At 35.9% G+C, this 4,585-nt stretch overlaps 1 long non-coding RNA gene across 1 annotated transcript; it reads left to right on the top strand.

The window, feature by feature from the left end:
• The first annotated feature begins 2,277 nt into the window (after positions 1 to 2,277).
• LOC112093638 lies at positions 2,278 to 4,175 on the top strand. The gene is made up of 3 exons (XR_002903144.1): positions 2,278 to 2,353; positions 3,400 to 3,443; positions 4,164 to 4,175. It is a non-coding gene; the product is annotated as an uncharacterized LOC112093638 (long non-coding RNA).
• Positions 4,176 to 4,585: the final 410 nt, after the last annotated feature.

Genomic DNA, 4,585 nt, shown 5'->3' with positions numbered 1-4,585 from the left:
TTTTTTCCCCATTCTTTGATGTCTGGAATTTTCATGATGGTTCATCGTTGTAATCATGGTATTTAAGTTGCTGAAATGTGTAAAAAAATTACTTATTTAGATTTTTTATGTTTTAAGTTGATGACAGAGTCCTTCTGGAAGTTTATTACTTTTTCTTTTTTGTTTTCGAATTCTTGTGTTGCCCATTATTAATCTTAATCATGTTTGTCCTTCCACAACGTGATTCACGTCATTTTTGTCTAGGTAAACGCTGATGGTCCACCACGGACGTTGTGTTGGTGATGTCACACATGTAATATCTGATCACGTTTAACGTTTAATGTTTAATGTTTAATGTTTTGGTGAGGTGTATTAATTTTATTTTTACTTGGAAAATTCATGCAGCAATTGCTGGATATTGTCAAATATTGTCACTTGTAAGTGAAGTGGACAATTTTTCTACAATTTTATCTTTTTTATTATTATTGATATTGAAATGACGTGATGATGATCGGTTGATTAGTGTTTGATTGTTAAGAGTTTTGCTCCGTTTGCAGGCTAAACCCAGATAGTTATTGCCATTATTGCACTGCTAATTGCATCAACAAGTATTCTGATAGTATGTTACTTGCTCTCGTATTGATGATCATGTTCACTGTGATCTCTTTCTCTACCTTTGAGTTTATTATCTTTTTTATTGCCCGAATGAATGTTGATTGGAATTTGAGCTTTGTTCCTTTTGTTTTTTTATAGACTGATATTTTATTCCATTAAATTAGTAAACTTCATTTTCTATGTGGTAACGATAATCAATATTGTATCAAGAGAAATAAGAACTCTGTCGAAAACACCATATTGGAAATGCTTGTGATTGTAGTTGGATATACTTATTCTTCCATTTATTTTCTAAAGTTTGACATGCATTGTTCCTCCCGTTAAATAGTTTCTAATTTTCTTGGTAGGAAGAGTCTTGAGCCATCTTGGAAGAGAAGGAGCTTTTCTTTTTTCCTTTAACATAACTTCTCGATATATGTGAAACCATACACATTTATTTTTCTCATGCTTGATTGCTTAAAATATCTTTAATTCATCTTGTTGGGAATTGGTTCTTTCGTTTCTCCTCTTTCTTTATTCCCTTTTTCTCGGTCAGTGTATTTTTTAGATTTTGTTAGGAATCGGATACCTTTTTTATAGCTTCGTACTTTTTGTTGTTTGGTTTTGTTTTTTCTTGGCTTACTTTTTGAGGAAACCCCCTTGTATTCTTTCCTTTCCCCTTTATTTTTCAATAAAGTTTTCCTGTTTCTTTTTCTTTCTAGAAAAAGAAAAAACTGGTGCATCTATATATCAATCTATTTGGATCGCGTAATTCGGCTGGAATTTTAGTTGAATCGGAAATTGTATTTCGTGATCCGACAAGCGTTTGATCATTTTGGTTTCGATTGGGTTGGGTTTGAAGGCGAGCCTGCCCCGTGCCGGCCTGCCCCGTGCCGACCTATCGTCCGTCGGAGACCTACTGGGGCACCGATGAGGATGCTTCTGGTCCTCGCTGCTGCTACACTCTCGCTGTCGTCATCAAGACTCACGGTCCCCGATTGATCCTATTTGGTGGTGCTAGCCCCATGGAAGGTGGCGCCTCCTCTGGCATCAGTACTCTCTCTTCTATCTATCTATTGTTGTTACTTTTTTCTGTCGTTTCTCATTTTATGTTTTTTTTTAATTAAAATCTATATTTGGGAAATTTGGCCTTGTTGTAGGGTTAGCCAGAGTGACGAATTCTGTTCATTCATACGATGTTCTCACTCGGAAATGGACCAGGTAACTTTGAATTTTGATTTTATTATTGTTCGTTCTTGGTATTTTTGGAATTGGATTAGGACATTGCTGACAATATGCTGCTTTCAATGTTGTGGATGTGCAGAATCAGGCCGGCCGGTGAGCCGCCATCTCTGAGGGAGTCTATACCGCTACTGCAGTGGGCATTGTCTTTCTGGTGCTTCAAGCAATGACGTTTTCCTAGAGAGGGAAAAAAAGGATTTTCTGTGTTTCTGTTCTAGTGTCATTTGATATTAGATTTAATTTGTGAGTTCTTGGTCTATGTTTAGGGGGTGGCATAGGTCCTGCTGGGCATTCTACTGATGATCTTTACGTGCGTGGTTGACTTGACAAACGATAAATTTAAGTGGCATAGGTGAGATTTTTGATATCAAAATCAAGCTCTGCTTTTTTGTTATTTGGTATTGGGGTTAACTGAATCATTAAGCTTTTTATGCGTTTTCTTAAAGTTAATATAGAGTGGTGGTGCAAGGACAAGGACCTGGGCCTCACTATGGCCATGTAATGGATTTGGTTGCTCAAAGATACCTTGTTATTGTCGGTGAGGGCCTTTCCCCTGTTCAATTGTGTTTGGGATACATATTTTCTATTTTGTGGAAAATTTTAACTGGAAGGACTTTCTTGAGTGTTGTCAGAAGCCTTTTTAGTAAGTTGTGTGTATAATGTGTACCAGGGAAGATCTTCTTAGTGACTTGTGGTGTTGTTGGGAGTGCATTGCTGAATGGATTTGTCGTTGAATAAACGATAACCACCGTCTTCCAAAGGCACTACTTAAGTAAACCAATTTTAGACTAGGATCAAATATTGGGCCACGGCAAAAGACTTTGTCTGTTATAGATAGACAGGTTGGAGGTCCTATTTCACAACATTTACTGAACTTAATGCGCTTTCTAGGAAATTTACTTTTTCAGCCAAGTTTTCTTGAAGGGTATAGGGAGTTATATGGTGAGTGTGTGCCGCTTCTGAGCAAGCATTTTGGAATATTAATATCTCGCTCGACAACCAGAATTTTGGTTATCTTTTACTCCAGAAATTTGGGTGGGCCACTAGTAAACCTGACAAAGAGGAAAACAAGAAGGAAGAATTATTGGTGGTGTTAAATGTATATGGGTGGTCAATTATGCAAATTAGTGTCCGAAGTTTAAACTATATTCATGTCTTCAAATCATTATCCAAAAGAGTCTATTGATTTGTTTTACATGTTGTGCTGAATTATTTCTTTCAGGAAAAAGAGTTCTATCTGATGCTTGGGTCTTGTTTAATTTATTCATTTATTTTTGGCTCGCTTCTGGCGTTTCATCCATATTTTGTGCCCTTCTTTCTTCTGTGTTTTGTTCCCGTTTTCCCCTTGCTTTGTTTCTCTTTTCTTCAACCCATTTTGGGTTGCTTCGCCGACTTTATGGTTCCTTCATGTTCTCAGTTTATCCCTCCATGCTTGGATTTTTCATCTTCGAGGTCATCGCACCATTGCTTTGCGAAATATTCCCGTTGTGTGTTTGTTTCTTGTTTGATTTCCGCTCTTTCCTCTTCATCATCTTCCTTATTATGTGTTTAATTTAATTTGCAACTGGAACTTTCATTGCGCAGTCTCCAGGTTTGCTCAATTGCAAGTGTGCCAACATTGACCAAAGGTAAGCCATCCACTTCTAATCCTAATCTAGAATTATGCAACAAAACTGATTTTTGTCCTCTTGTCCTTCTGATACTCGGCTTGTGGTAGCATAATTTTCCAATTTGATTATGGGTCTTGTTCTTTGGTATGGATCTGGTGCTTTATGGATTTAGATGAAGAATATGTTCATACATGTTACTAAATCCTCCAAGTGTCATTATGGATCTGCGGAAAATTTATGATGAGTTTATATTTTTTTTATATTGAAGTTTGTTTTTTCAGCTTTCTTGTTCGCTTCTTGTGTGTATATGGTTGTTTGGTTAACTTATCGGTTTATGTTGTTTTGAGTGGGTGGTTGAGAAATTTATCATCTTTGTATTAAAATTTGTGCTTTAGCTATGGTTGAATCTTAAACTGAGCATGGATGTTACGTTGACTTCATGTGTGGCTTTAGCTTTAGCTTTGTATTAAAATTCATCATCTTTCATGCATTGATGTGTGGCTTCTTACGGTAGTTTTGTTGCCATAGATTATTGTTGCCTGTTTGGTACAGTCCGAGTGAATAATGAGAGATTAATCTGATTTTGCTAAAAATATGTTGCTTTGGATTTGCCCAAATCTCAAATAGTGGTAACCTTCGCTTGCTTGCTTTTGGATCCTAATCCGTTTATGCTAACTTTTTTATGTTATTTTGGTTATTATTTTGCCAATTTGTTGCTGCTATCCCCACTTAGAGAAGATCTTAAGCAAGAAGTGGAGTTCTTTGGAGAACTGTGAGATAGCATTGTTGGACAAGCCTACTACAATGATATAGGTCAGATTATGCTCTTTTTTTTTTTTTTTTTTTTTGAGTTCATATTCTATTAAGAAATTATGTTTAATTGAATAATTGATTTGGATTCTTAGATGAAAAACATTGTAATAAGTGAATTTTAAAAGTTTGGTTAAAAGGGTAAGGTGTTAATTTCTCTATTATAAATGTTGAGTTTTGACTATTATAAATGTTTGGTTAGGGAATGAGTAGTCATCTAGAATACATGTTTGGAAGTTGTAGACGCAAACTGCTCTGATGAGTGAATTTGCATATTTGGTTGAATTGGAAAATTTTGGTTTTGACATTCACAGGCCCAGCTTTGATACTGTTGAATCAAATCATTATCG

Source organism: Morus notabilis, unplaced genomic scaffold (assembly GCF_000414095.1).
Source record: "Morus notabilis unplaced genomic scaffold, ASM41409v2 Scaffold271, whole genome shotgun sequence".
Classification (NCBI taxonomy): domain Eukaryota; kingdom Viridiplantae; phylum Streptophyta; class Magnoliopsida; order Rosales; family Moraceae; genus Morus; species Morus notabilis.
The sequence above is the reverse complement of the archived record's forward strand: the minus strand, read 5'-3'. Positions and strand labels throughout refer to the sequence as shown.